The sequence below is a fragment of the Lygodium microphyllum genome, chromosome 9, assembly GCF_053477565.2.
Source record: "Lygodium microphyllum isolate KBCC chromosome 9, Lygodium_microphyllum_v1.1.10, whole genome shotgun sequence".
Lineage (NCBI taxonomy): Eukaryota > Viridiplantae > Streptophyta > Polypodiopsida > Schizaeales > Lygodiaceae > Lygodium > Lygodium microphyllum.
This window is the reverse complement of record NC_141143.1, coordinates 111,677,722-111,693,603: the sequence shown is the minus strand read 5'-3', so window position 1 is coordinate 111,693,603 and position 15,882 is coordinate 111,677,722. Positions and strand designations below refer to the sequence as shown.

General features: G+C 42.5%; 1 protein-coding gene and 1 pseudogene across 2 annotated transcripts in view; one reads left to right on the top strand and one right to left on the bottom strand.

Moving 5' to 3' along the window:
- The window catches only part of LOC148031427 (uncharacterized), a 34,049-nt pseudogene extending 28,654 nt beyond the window's left edge, over positions 1–5,395 (top strand).
- LOC148031425 (Molecular chaperone Hsp40/DnaJ family protein) overlaps positions 1–15,882 on the bottom strand; it is a 108,736-nt gene that overhangs the window by 48,221 nt on the left and 44,633 nt on the right. The window lies entirely within an intron of this gene.

Here is a 15,882-nt window from a genome sequence, read left to right as displayed (position 1 = left end):
ACACCATGAAGGTAAGCAATATTATTTCAAGGAGTTAGTAAAACTCTCACTAAATCCAACGTGCCTAGTGTTCTTAATGTACCAACTTGAGAAGCTCATTTGCTAACACACGATAACTTTAGAATTGTGACAATTCAAAAATCGCCACCCAAATCATTTAACATATGTGGACTAAGTACTACCTTGTATAAAGGAAATAATCATATTGACTGCAAAATAAGAGCAGTATTGATAAAAGAAAATGTGCTATGCAAGTATTATTCGGCTAGATATGGCTCAACAAAGCTACAATGCTGCATGATAAGCTATATAGGAGGAAGCTACTATGCTAAAGAGAAGCTATCAAAAACTCCATTTTCATTTTCATGCTGCCTCCACCTGCATTCACACTATGTGAAACTGCAATCTGGTTTTGTGGGTGCCAGTTGGACAGATTTGCATGCTGATCGGCCAGTTTTAGAGGGGCTATAATCAACTTAGGCAGCACCTCCCCTACACTTCTTATCATTCATTCTTCATTCCCCCCTTTGCAGGTGTTGCACACTCTCTATCATCTGGTGTGCACTCTGTCAACAGCTGACCTGGTGCCCTCACCGACACTTCAGGCTGCATGCTGGGACTGATCTGTCCACATTTGTATTCAACGTTCCATTTCAGTTCAGTGCAGATTTCTCCTCTATTTTCTGAGTTTATCAGTATTTCTCTTCCCTTCTCTCTCCATATTCATGTTCTTCCGTTGCTTGCACTTACACCATCATGGCTGTGAGGATACACTAGGGTTTGTAGAGAAAACACAGAGTGTATGAATGCAACTAACATAATGAACTTAGGAAAACTGCGAATAAAAAAGAAGATGAATGATGAATGAGTGAGCAAAGATATAACTGTGTGCACAAGGAGCAAATGCTGTCCAACAGCCAATCTCTCTTGTAGGAGCAGGCTGAGGCCAAGTGTTAAAGATTATCTCCCATGCAATGATCCCAACTGCAGCAAACCACCAATCTCGATCAGAAATCTGATGTAGAGCACTCTAGCTGCAGCTTAATTGAAGAGGATCATCCAATGCAGCAGGTCCGGAGAGAATGTATGTTGACATAGGGCTGGCGACAAAAGGATGGCAGGCTGGAATGTCAAATGCAGCAAGTGTGATGGCTGAAATGGCAAAACATGGCAGGCTGCAACCCGACGACTGCTTTTGAAGGTGCAAAGAGCAGTAGGCGATCAAAACACAGTGTGTGAGGGGGTTAAAACTTGACTAGCCTAACTTAACCTAGAAGGGCCTCAACTTGACTGGCCTAAATTTTGAGTTGAGACTAGAGATCCTAATGAACTGACCTGAAGGGGAGATTGGACCTAGTCAAATACACCGTAAGGCATGAAAGAAGGGAGAGCAAATATAGAGAGGAGACAAAATGAATGCAACAGAGAAGGAACAAATTGATTGCAATGGCTGAAAGATGCAAGGTTGCAATGGTCAGCCCCAACATGTAGTACTAAGTGTTAGTGTGGGAGCCAGATGGTAGCAGGGGGATGAAAGAGAACGAGGGCTGGCTGAATGATCATAATGATGCAGTGAATGAGTGAGAGGGCACGACACAATCAAGTATCAAGGCCTATAAAGTGGATGCCCAAGACAGCCTACAGTGCCCAAAAAGAAATGCACGACCATGAATTGAGAGGAGATGGAAGCCCAAGTCCGGAACATGTAGGGCCTTTGAAACGGAGCTCAAAGGATGGTCAGACAATAGAGGCAAGGTGTTAAGGCCACTAATATGCACCAAAGAAATGTCACCAACAGTGACTATACCCTCTAATGGATGGAGATTCTGGAGGAAATGTCCTCGTAAAGTCACATTGAAACGCCCCCTAGTATCCAACTTGCACACAATAGTTGATGCAAGCCAAACTCACAATAAAAAAGAGTAAGACCAAACGGGCTCATCCCCAAGCTTCGAAGCTATAGCAGTACTCGGATCACAACTACATCCCAAGGGTTGGCATTCCATACCACTAACCCACACCACCCCCAGTGTATGGATGTGTTGGCCAACGAGCCAAGAGTCCCAGAGTGGTGATTAGACAATGAATGTGCGCAATAGGGCCATGAGTTCTATAAATAGGACTTCGCTGCCCTAACCTCGGAGTGTACTTAGTGCATTTGCATTAAGTCACTTCATAACCATTGTCATGGGAATGTGACATTTTGAGACGCTTTAATCTTGCTGATAACATTTGATTATTAATCAAATGTGCAATGTTGTTTAGCACATCACATGGTAGTTATTTCATGGTGACAGGCCAAGGACCTTGAGGGTGCAGTTGGTGCCAAAGGCAAAAGTTGTAATAAGTTATGCCAGCTAGGCTTTGGAGGTCAATTGGTCTCATCTTTGACCCTAGGATAGTTGTTTGGCCAATAAGTATCAGTGATGACAGTAGGGACTAGCATTAATTAATTAATGCTAGTTTAAGGGACTAGCATTAATTAATTAATTAATGCTAGTTTAAGGGTCAATAGAGGTTGGGGACTACTCTAGGTTGCAAGTGGCCTAGTCAATTTAATTATGGATGGGCACCATTTAATTTTAGACAGGGTCAGAGAGGCTGAAATTAATTTCTAGGATGATTTAATTTTGAAATTTAATTAAATGGGTGGATAATGCTGAAAAATGGGATAAAAAGACTGCCACTTGGCAAAAATGCCCATGCAAACTGAGAAAACGTTTTTGAGGGTTGGGTCTTAGCCATTCAGTTAGAGAGAGAGAGTAGTTGTTGATTCATTTTGTGATTAGAAAATAGCAATTTGTTGCACAAGACAGCCCTCCCGAGGCCTTTGCAAGCAAGGGACAATAGGGAGACACCTTCCAAGGGCTGGCAACAGCATTGCTGATTAGGTGACAGCATTTTGGAGGTGTTTGGTAGTAGGAGATTGCATTAAATGCGTGATTTAGCTTAAACCCCCTAACTGTGTTTCTGTTTTAGTCTTTGTGTTTGTTGTACAATTGTGTTTATTTTCTGTTGTTGAGTATTCTTTTATTGTTCCTAATGTCACTATTTCTTTATAGTTCCAAATGTCACCATTGGCATTGATGGCTAACAAAATATTCTAGGCCAAAATCTGTCAGTAGATACTACCTAGTACCTGACTAATGTAACTTATTACAACTTTTATCTTTGACACCAACTAATATCTCGCGGTCCATGGCCCATCATTGTGAATTAATAGTCTTGGCACTTGCACAACAAATGTGCACCTCTCATCTATACATTTGATTAACAATCAAATCAAATGCTAAGCAAAGCATTGAAAGTTCATGTCCTATACATCATTGGTCATTACCGCTTTTCCCCTACACTATTCCTCTTCAGTGCTAGGTATGCTTCCACTCCTTGCTATTATCCTTGCTATTGTCACCATTTCTCCTTCATCATCTTTACCAAAGCTATGTTTGGACGTCAATTTGCTCAACATCATCATTAGTTCTAGGTCAACATCTTGTGAGAGTGTGCAACGGAAGAAGGAACATCAATACACAGATAAAGGAAGAGAAAGAGATTGCAAGAAAAGAAGAAAGAAGTCTGCATTGAATATGGAGAATGCTGAATATAGGAGGAGGATTGATCAGTCCTTGCACGCAACCCATAGTGTCAACAAGGGCATTGAATCAAGCTTATGATGAGGGCAACACCAGAGATGGAAGAAGATGACGTAGTCGTAGTGTGCACTTGCCAAGGAAGGAGGAAGATATATGTGCTTGCCTGGTGGGAGATGCCAAATAAGTAGGCACAAACCATAAAAATTGGCTAACACTTAATGGTCAAATAACTATCCTCTAGTCAAAACTGACACGAACTGGCAACCAAAGCCCAACTGGCATAACTTGTCACAACTTTTTCCCTTGGCATCCACCGACTCTTTTAGTCCTTAGCCATCAATCATGAAATAAATATCATGCATCACATGTGCCTAGCAACCTTGCACATTTCATTGTTAAATTAATCTAATATTACCAGCACGATTAAAGCATCTCAAAAATTTCACATCCCCATGATACTAAAACTATAATGCAAGGGTGCCACCTCCATCAAAACACATAAAATGATGCACAAACAAAGTGTCAAAGCTCCTAATATCATCGTCTAATGCAAACTAAGGCTCACAAGCAAGAGATGACTATGCATGACACAAATGTCCGCTTATGGATAGCACCCTTCTTTAAGATACAGAAGCCTTTGATAGAGATGATGATGATAGGATTTGTTGCACGAGAGTGCTATGGAGTGCAAGACAGAAATGAGCAAGGATAGAGCTAAGAGCTGAGAGTGAGGGAATATAATGTGAGTGTACCAATATGTTACGGTACACAAAGAATAAAAATGTATTTATATGTTAGGGTACAAATAAAGGGTGTGTTCACACCCGTAAGTTTATACACATGGGATTAATGGGAGTTTACACCCAACAATCTCCCACTTAAAGGCCCGAAGTGGTACCTTTAAGCTATTGAATTCCCACTAGTCAAATGCAATGCTCATGCTAAGCCTTTGCAAGGCTTTTAGTAAGAACATCTGCAAGGTTATCTTGGGTTTTATGTTGGGTATTTCACTCACGTCTCACTTACGCCTACGCTCACATAAGAGTGTCGGTGATCAATAGGACATTGGGGAACTTTTTACTCTCGATACGAGAGGTTTTTTCCCCCTGACTTATGGTATTTTTCGTATGTGCTTATGACACACACTTACTGGCACTTACCATATTCAGATATGAACACCCCCTACAACCCTAAGGTTTAAGGGTTGTACCTTGTACTTTCAACTTACACTCTTTCAGTCTATTGCATTGGGTGTCGTGCTTCACTCTCATCATACTGCCTACTGTTTTCTGTGCTGAGCTTCGATCCTGCCTTCATCTCTCATTTCGTATCAGAGCAGCATTGGCTCTGTTCAGCTCAGCTCAGGTTCTGCTCAGCTCCGCTCAGCCTCCGGGAGCTTCTTGCTCAATCCAACTCTGTCTTGGCTCTATTCAGTCTCTGCGGCAACTCTTGCCCTTACCCTGCTCGCCAATGCCACTGCTGCCTATCTCCTGCAGCTCCTCGCCCAGCGCTACTGTCCCATCTACCCTCTAGCCATCATACCTGTGCCTCGCCAATGCCCCACCACCAGTCTTGTTGTGACACCCCCAGTCTTGTCAATGCAGCTCTTGTCTGCTCCCTCCCGCTTGGACTCAGCTGCCCGTCAGCCACACTACCTACTCCTGAGAACGGCCGCCCGTCAAGCTGCCTCGCCACGTCAGTCGCAGCCTCCTGCACTAGCCCCACCAGTCTTCAACCGCCTCGTCAGCCCATCTAAAGTGTTGCCTGTACCGGCCGCCTATCGTCAACGACAACCCGTCTGAAGCACCGACTGTACCTGCCTGACACATGCCTGACGAATCTGCGCCAGTCAACCCGTGATTTCTGTGGTAAACGTTTTTTTTTAATTCCAGCATAAATTTCTGGAAGCAGGGGTTCCTACGCAGCATGCACAGAATTAAAGAAATGTGTCTGGGACACATTGGATGCAAATCTTTTGACACATTCATCAAAAATTTTGGGGCTTTTATATTTTCTGAGGACATTGGCATACGCACTGCAGTTACAGTCACAAAAAGACTGTTTTGAACAAATTTGAGACAAGAAATTTTGGGAATTTTGCTAGTACAATGTTGCTAAACACTGATTGCACCTTGGATTATGTGCATTGCAGACAATTTTGACAGTGCACACCTCTGTACACTAATTGCAGAAAGTTATTTCCTGCAATTTTTGGGAATTTTCAGATTTCCAGTTTGGTCCCGCTTCGACATTGCTCTTTTGCCTTTTTTGGTAATTGATAATCATGGCAAATCAAGGAGGAGATGTCTTTACCTATGTATCCAAGGAGGACAAATTGAATGGAAATAACTATTCACTTTGGTCCTTCATGATGAAGAATGTACTTGTGGCAAAAAATCTTTGGGATTATGTCAGTGGAGAAGAAGCTAGACCTGGAGTTGTGACTCCGGCTACTCCTCCTCTAGGAGGACGTACACATCGGGCACCTCAACCTGCTCCACTTCAGCCACTTTCCCAAAGAACAGCAGCTCAAAAAGCATGGGATACACGGGATGCTCAGGCTTTGTCACTGATTGCATTGGCAATTCAACGGTCAATCATCCCCCACATTCGTTCAACAGCTTCTTTACAAAAAGCTTGGCTAACTTTGGAGCAAATATTTGCAAGCAAGAATGAGACTCGCATCTCTTTCCTAAAGAAAGAGCTAGAGACATTGAAAATGGATGAAGGTGATTCTATTCAAGATCACTTGAACAAAATTCACGACTTGCATGAGCAACTCATGAATGTTGATGAGTACTATTCGGATGCACAGATGATATCTACCTCTTTAACCTCATTACCTTCTTCGTACTTGGCTTTTCATACGGCCTTAAACCTCACCATGAGGATTGCCGCACAGCCAATTACTTTTCTTCAGCTAGTGAGTTTGCTTCTAGAGGAGAAATAAACAAGAAGAAATAGTGGTGTGGATGCTATAGCCTCTAGGCAGGCTTTTATGGCTAGACAGAAGGGCAAAGGCAGCCAAGTGAAGAATGCTCCGTAGAGTTCTGGGACTTCTAGCACATCACAGGCAAAATAAAAAACAAGGGGACACGCAAGCAAAAAAGGGAAAATGCCATTATTGTAAGAAACCACACCACTACATCACTGAGTGCAGGAACCGAATCGCCAAGGAGAAGGAGGAGTCACGAATGCCTGTTTCTGTTGCTCCTTCCACTGCTACTGAGTCCGTGTCCTTTGTTGCAGACATGGACTATTGTTTTTACACATGCGGTTATGACACCTCTTGGGTAGATCAAGCATTTAGTTGTACTGAGGTTGCAGGCACTTGGTTTTTTGATAGTGGTGATTTTAGGCATATTACATCTCACAGAGATTTATTTGCTTCTGTTGGTGCAACTCCAGTTGGCAAGTCTGTACAGTGTGCCAACAATGCATCATACCATGTTCGAGGTATTGGGGAGATTCTGCTCACAGCCATTGATGGCTCTATTCTCCGTCTACAGGATGCTTTATTTGTGCCAAGCATAAAGAAGAATTTGCTCTCTATTTCTTCTTTAGCACGTTGTGGATTGCAGGTCACATTTGATGATGACGGATGCATGGTGAGAGACAAAGAACACATGACGTTGGTCTTGACAGGCACTTTATGTCATGGTTATACGAGTTGGATGCTCTTTCAGTTGATCAGTCAGCGTACTTGGCTTCCACTCTTACTCCTATGATACAAGCAAAGTTATGGCATGCTAGGATAGGGCATGTGAACTTTGGCAGCTTGATGCTCTTACAGCGTATACAGATGCTAGATGGATTACCTCTACTGGAGAGACCTCTTGAGCACTTGTGTGAACGATGTATTTTGGGAAAAATGCATCGTTTTTGTTTCCCCGTAATGTTGCTTTTAGAGCAACAGCCAGATTGCAGCTAGTGCATTCACATGTATAGGGCCTATGTACACAAAGTCATTGGGAGGACATTACTATTTTGTGGCTTTTATTGATGACTTTACTCGATTTTGTTGGGTTTACTCTTTGGTAAAAAGGTCAAAAGTGTATGATGCATTTTTTGCTTTTATTACACTTGTTGAAAACTAGTCTAGTTATAAAATTAAAACTCTCTGTTCGGACCGAGTGGGGGAATGCATGTCCTCTGTGCTGAATTCTTTTTTGAAGCAAAAGGGCATTGTCCATCAGTACACTACCACTTATATTCCATAGTAGAATGGGGTTGCAAAGAGGAAGAATCGGTCACTCATGGAGATGGCTAGATGTATACTGAAGGCAAAGAGCTTGCCTCACAGTTTTTGGATGGAAGCCGTCATATGTGCTTCCCATGTTTTGAACAGATACCCCACCAAAGCTTTAAAGAAAATTACACCTTTTGAGGCTTGGAACAGTCGGAAACCTTCTGTTGGACACTTTCGTACCATTGGGTGCCTTGCATATGCACACATTCCAAAGATACTCATAAAAAAGTTGGATAACAAGGCTGTTAAATGCATTTTTATGGGATATAATAGTGAGAGCAAAGGCTACAAACTCTATGATCCTGTTTCTAAAAAGGTGTTTGTCAGTAGGGATGTACTATTTGATGAAAAATCAGAATTGCCGCTGGCTGGTTTAGACACATATCAGGCTGCCCGTGATGTATTTGAAGGGTTGCTGCCCATCACATTTGGTGATTCAGCTGGAGTTTCAACAAGTGAACTCAATGTTCAACCAGCTGCTCCTTCGGAAAATGCAAAAAATCAGCCATTGGCTGATCTGAATATTCAGCAAAGTGCTGAAACTGAAATTCAATAAGAGCTTATGCACAGTCAGGAGGCAAGACAAATGCCTAGATGGTATTTACAGACTATGAAAGATAGTCATCTGGATGCACCCATGGCTGGTCGTACTAGAAGGCAAGCTCGTATGCATGATATTGCACATGCCATGGAGTTAGTTATGGCAGCAAGCACCCTTGATGAAGAGGAGCTTGAATGTTTTGAGGATGCACAACAGAGTGTGCATTGGATGGCAGCAATGTAAGCTGAATTGGATTCTATCACTAAGAATCAAACATGGGATTTGGTGTCTTTGCCATTTGGGAAGAAAGCCATTGAAACAAAATGGTTCTACAAGCTGAAACGGAATGCAGATGAATCCATTGACAAATACAAGGCAAGGCTTGTAGCTAAAGGCTATGCCCAGAAGAAAGGCATTGACATGATGCTGGAGGTATTGGTTTATCACAGTCAAGATACATTGGTAAACTTCTTGAGAAGTTTGACTTACACGATTGCAAGCCAATTTGTAAACCAATGGAACTTGGACTTAAGCTGTCATTACATGATGATAGTGATTTGTTTGATATACACATATATGCTCCAGCAGTTGGATGTCTTATTTACCTATGCAACACTAGGCCGGATATACAGAGCCCTGAGCAGATATAAGCATCAGCCACGCATGTCACATTGGCAAGCTATTAAGCGTGTCTTCCATTACTTGCAGGGTACTAGATCTCTTGGATTGCTTTATGCCAAAGGGGGACCACTGCAGTTACATGCTTACAGTGATTCTAATTGGGCTGGTGATCATGATTCACATCACTCCACTAGTGGCAATTGTTTCTTGGCTCGTCTTGCATATCTTGGCTTAACAAGAAGCAGTCCACTATTGCCACATTGTCATATGAAGCTAAATACAAGGCAGCTTTCACTACCACAGTTGAATGCGTATGGATTAGACGCTTTCTAGCCAATCTGGATGTATCCGTTACGGAGCCTACTCCTTTGTTCATTGATAGTCAGAGTGCCATTGCAGTGGCACAAAACCCTGTGTTTCGTGCGTGTTTCATGCACGCACGAAACACATTGAGATACATTATCACTTTGTCAGAGAGAGGCTACATGCAGGTGATATCAGCCTTGTCTATTGTCCTACCACTAGTAATGTGGCAGACATCTTCACCAAAGCTCTTTCTCGTGAAAATTTGAAGCATTTTACAATACTTTAAATTTGATCTCCTTTGGTGGCAGATGATCCTTATACTCTTGATCACTCTTCACTCCAGGGGGGTTTGTTGGGTATTTCACTCACGTCTCACGCCTACACTCACATAGGAGTGTCGATGATCAGTAGGACACTGGGACACTTTTTACTCTCGGTAGGAGAAGTTTTTTCCCCCAGACTTATGGTATTATTTCGTATGTGCTTATGACACACACTTACAGGTACTTACCATGTTCGGGTGTAAACACCCCCTACAACCCTAAGGTTTAAGGATTGTACCTTGTACTTTCAACTTACACTCTTTCAATATATTGCATTAGGTGTCGTGCTTCACTCTCATACTGTCTATTGTTTTCTGTGTTGAGCTTCGATCCTGCCTTCATCTCACATTTTGACCTTAGTCAGTGTGACAAGGCCATCATCCAAGACCTGTTGAATGAAGTGATACCAAACATTTATGTGTTTGGTACGTGCATGAAACATGGCATTCTTAGCCAGACATACTACACTTTGGCTATCACAACCAAGCACTGGAATACATGAAGAAAGATCAAAATACTTGACCAAACGACCAAGCCAAATAGCTTCCTTAGAAGCTCTGAAATATATTCAACCTCTCTAGTACTCAGTGCTACAATTTTCTGCAACCTTGAACACCAAGAAATAGCCCTACCAACAAAAGTAACAACATACCCATTGGTAGATTTTCTGGTGTCAAGATCTCTTTCCATGTCTGAATCACAGAATCCTTGCAACTCTAGTATACCCCGTCCATAGTATATATATTTGTCTTGTGTACCTTTTAAGTATCTAAAGATACATTTCACTCCTTCCCAATGTGGTTTGCCAAGGTCAGACATGAATCTACTAACTCCTCCCAATGCATGAACAATGTCTCGACAAGTTGCAACCATGGTGTACATCAAAGAATCACAAGCTCATGCATAAGATATGCCATTCATAGCACTAACAGCTACATCATCTTTTAGGCAATCAGCTTTACTAAGCTTTGTATGTGGCGTTAAAGGCGCACCAAGAGGCTTAGCATCCACCATATTAAATCTGTCAAGTACTTTGCTGATGTACTTGTCTTGTGAGAGAAAGTGTTGCCCTCTATCTCTTTTAATGTGCATGCCCAAAATGTGTTCAGCTGCTCCCAAATCTTTCGGTGAGAAAGCTAAACTGAACTGTCTTTCAACAGCATGTAAAGTACTCTTATGCTTTCCTACAATCAGCATGTCATCCACATATGAAACCAGCACAATAAGACTTCCATCATTTTGGTGTATAAGCAGTGATCTGCATGGCTGCATTCGAATTTGTGGCTGAGCATACAAGTATAAAAGTTTAATTACCACTGTCTAGGGGCTTGTTTCAGCCCATGTAAGCTGTGTTTCAGCTTACCAACTAAATGCTATTTCCCTCAAAAAGCAAAACCTTCGGGCTGTTTCATGTACAGCTCTTCATCCAGGTCACCATGAAGAAAAGCAATCTGCACATCCATTTGATTCCAACTCTAAATCCAAGGATGCAATGAGAGCAAACAAAACACGAAGCATAGTCATCTTTACCACCGATGAAAAAACCTCCTGGAAGTCTATGCCTTCCTTTTGTGTGTAGCCCTTAGCAACCAAACATGTCTTGTATTTGGGCTTCCCATCAATACATTTCACCTTATAAACCCATTTATTAGGAATAGCTTTCCTATCCTTGGGCAAAGGTACAAGCTCCCGTGTGTTATTCGCACACACAGACTTCATCTCTTCCTGCATAGCAAGCTCCCACTTTCTCTTGTTTTCACATCACAGTGCCTCTCTAAATGTCAGAGACTCACCTTCATCAGTCAATAAAATGCAATCCAAAGACGGCTGAAACCTCTATGGCTACCATCGGACATGTGTAGACCTTCTTACCCAATGATCTGTATTGATAGGCAATGGGCCTATATCCTGTTGGACCAAGAGGGGCACAACTAAGAGAGATGGAGATCAAGCAGGAGAGAGCGTGTGAGTGTGACGGCTGGAGAGAGTGTGAGCAGAGTGAAAGTACAAATCGACAAGAGTGTACTAACAATGTGTTGGTACACAAAGAATAAAATGTATTTATACTTAGGGCACGTAAAGGGTGCGTTCACATGTACAATGTGCATGTACTATACACAGAGGTTACAGGGCGTTTATATCCCAACAACCTCCCACTTAAAGGTCCAATATGAACCTCTAGCTAACCAACTCCCACCAACCGAATGCAATGCTCGTGCTGAGCTTTGCTTAGACTTTTAGTGAGAACATCTGCAGGGTTATCTTGTGTTGTAATCTTGGTCAATGTGATTTGACAATCTTCCAGAATCTGAAGTGATATCGCACATCTATATGCTTTGTGTGTGAATGATACATGGCATTCTTAGCCAGATACACAACACTCTGGCTATCATATCTTAAAACTGCAATACCCATAGACATGCCGAGATCATCTACAAGTGTGCTCAACCATATAGCTTCCTTAGAAGCCTCAGTAGCTGATATGTATTCAGCTTCAGTGGTACTCAGTGCAACAATATTCTGCAACCTGGAACACCAAGAAATAGCCCCACCAGCAACTATAAAGACATACCCGCTGGTGGACCTGCGAGTGTCCAAGTCATGTGCCATGTCTGCATCACAATAACCCTACAAACTAAGTGTACCCTGCCCATAGCAAATACTTTTTCTTTGTGTACCCTTAAGGTATCGAAAAATACACTTGACAACCTCCCAATGTGCTTTGCCAGGATTTGACATAAACCTGCTAACAACTCCCACTGCATGAGCAATGTCTGGACAAGTAGCAACCATAGCATACATAAGAGAGCCACATGCTGATGCATAAGGAACTCCCTTCATAGCATTTGCTTCCACATCATCTTTTGGGCTATTGGCTTTGCTAAGCTTGAGATAAGGAGGTAAGGGTATCCCAAAAGGCTTAGCTTCAGCCATGTTAAATCTGTCCAGTACCTTTCCAATTTACTTTTTTTGAGATAAAAACAACAATTTCTACATTCTATCTCTACGAATCCTCATGCCCAAAATATGCTCTGCATTTCCCAAATCTTTCATTGAGAAAGCTGATTTCAGCTGATTTTTTAGAGCATCCAAGCTAGTCTTTCTTTTCCCAGCTAGTAACATATCATCCACATACAAAACAAGTATAATGGGGCTTCCATTTGTATCCTTTTTTAAGTACAAGCAATGATCTGCATGGCTGTGTGTAAACTCATGAGATAGCATAAAAGTGTCAAACTTTTTATACCACTACTGTGGTGCTTGCTTCAGCCCATACAAACTGCGTTTTAGCTTACACACCATCTACTCCTTTCCAAGAACTATAAAGCCCTCGGGCTATTTCATGTAGATTTCCTCATCAATGTCACCATGCAAGAAAGTTGTTTTTACATCCATTTGATACAGCTCTAAATCCAAAACAGCAGTAAGAGCAAAAAGCACACGTAAAGTGGTTATCTTCACAATAGGTGAGAAAACCTCTTGAAAGTCAATCCCTTCCTTTTGTGCATACCCTTTGGCAACTAGCCTTGCCTTGTACTTGGGTTTCCCATCAACTGTCTTGACTTTGTACACCCATTTGTTTGGAAGTGGCTTTCTTCCCTTGGGCAATGACACAAGATCCCAAGTAGCATTTGCATATAGAGATTTAATCTCTTCCTGCATAGCTAGCTCCCACTTACTGCTGAACTCACGTGACTTGGCCTCTTTGTATGTAAGAGGCTCACCCTCATCTGTAAGCATCACATAATGCAAGGAGAGGTCAAACCTATGCGGTTGCCTTCTTACGCGTATAGACATGCGTACCCAATGATCAACATTTTCAGGAATTGGGTCTACATCTGGAGGTATTATATTCAGCATTTATTGACTGCTGTAAACCATTTTCAGCATGTTGTTCATGCTGTACAGCACCTTCATTTTCATTTCCAACATCTGTATTTTTATAATCAACAAGCCTATCTTGATGTCCATGACCTCCTTGTGCTTCTTGTTTTGTATGTTGATGACTTGATTATTGCACGTGCTCATTCCTAGAAGGTCGAAGAGTTGAAGGCAGCTCTATACCAGAAGTTCGAGATTACGGATTTAGGACTTCTCCATTTCTTTTTGGGCCATGAGATTTATCAATCTCGGAGGGGGATTTTCATCTCTCAATAGAGATATGTACACGAGCTCTTCGTGACTTTTGAGATCGAGGATTGTCGGTCCATTTCTACTCCTATGGATCTGAACTAGACAGCCATTTCACACGCAGCTTCTCCTTTGGCATATGCTACTCGCTACTGTCAGCTGATTGGCTCATTGATTTGGCTCTTCAACACGCAAGTTGATCTATGTTTTGCTGTAGGTCGCTTGGCTGGGTTCATCAGTATACCTCAACAGGTACATTGGCAAGCTGCTCAGAGGATCCTTTGATTTCTGAGGGGGACCTCCAACCTCAGGATTTTCTATCCCACGGGTACAAGTGCTTCTGATCTTGTTCTTGCAGGTTGGAGTGATTTAGATTGGGATGGCGATGTGGATCAAAGGCGATCAACTACAGGTTATTGTTTTACCTTGGGTGCTAGTGCTATCTCTTGGAGTAACAAGAAGCAGCCCACGATAGCCCTATCTTTGACTAAGGCAGAGTATCACACTGCGTCTTCTACCATATGTGAGGCTGTGTGGCTTCGGCAGTTGTTGGAGGAGCTTGGCTACCCCCAGACTCGTCCTACTATCTTGCAGTGCAACAATGAGAGTTGCATTGCTTTGGTATGGAATCCCGTATTTCATGCCCAGACGAAGCACAAAGAGATCCAGTATCACTTCATCAGGAAGAAGCTTCTAGATGCGACCATTGATGCGGAGTCCTATAAGACTAAAGACAATCTTGCAGTTTTGTTTGTGAAGGCACTTCCCCAAGCTTTGCTTCACCAACATTCCAAATCCCTACATCCGTTGCCTTGTCCCGGATCTGAGAGGGGGTGCTGAGAGTCATTTCCCTGCCACATTAGCAATCCCACGAGGCAGTTTTGCCACATGGCTGCAGTCGGACTGTCCGACTGCAGTTGGCTGCATTAAATGCAGCCAACCTGGCTATTTCGGGCATTTTCTCAGACATTCTTTTCAGCCTTTTTAAGGCTGAGTTTCCAACAAACTTCTACACTTGTATCTGACAGATTTCAGCCTGCTGTGGTGAAGGAGACAACACTTGGGACTGATGGAGATCAAGGTCCTCAAGGCGGAGGCATACGCAGATATTCTCTCTACACCCGTGTATAATTCTGCATCCTTATATAGCATTCTTCACTACAGATTTTCTACCTTTCACTATCTCTTTCTCTCTCTCTCTCTTCTCTCTCTATTCACTCTTTGTTACAGTCATTCCCTTCCGCATTGCTTCACTCTGACACCAAGCTGGCCATTGCTGTCTACAACAGTCTGGCGCCTGTTTCCAACCTACCACGCACTCTGTTCGGAGCTGATTTCAGCATGCTTACAGCTACTGCCAGTTTTTCCTGCGTTTTTAGTCTTTCTCTCTCCTGCAGCCCGCATTTACTGTTTTCTCTCTCCTACAGCCAATATTTTTAGTATTTCTCTCTCCTCACCTGCGTTTTTAGTCACTTGTGTTTTTAGTCTAGCTCTCTCTTGCACTATCGTCTACATCAGATCCAATCTTCCTTGGCTACGTTTGCCGGTGTTTGACATCTAGAGACTACCTAACTGCGATATTCACTACATCGTGTGTTTGCTGCATGAGCATTGTATATTCAATAGTCATATCATTTCATTCATTCTCTATGTTCATTGTCTCTAAGTTGCCCTAACCCTAATTGTGTTCTTCTAACAATCTGTGCTTTGTCATACGATGTTATTTGTGTTTCTGTGTTAGGGTATTTCTTCAAATGGTATCAAAGCCGATTTCTCTGAGAGAGACCTAGGTCTTGATCTGCAAGCTCTACACAAGAAGCAGGAACAACAAAAGGGCAGATGATTTCAAACATACTTCCGTACCACTTCTCACATCCGAGCTAAATCCATTGAGGGACGAGTTAGAGTAGGCCTCACAACTTGCTTCACAAGCTCGTGGCATGGCCGAACAAACATTAGACTACCATGGAGTTCCACGACCTTACGAGATTACTGCAGCTGAGTACAATCTCATTTTGATGCATGGAGCCCAACAATAGATAGAAGGTAAGCCTAAATTTCACCCTTTAGATTCAGTGCACTGATCTACTGACCATGCAGAAAGGGCGGACTCTCCAC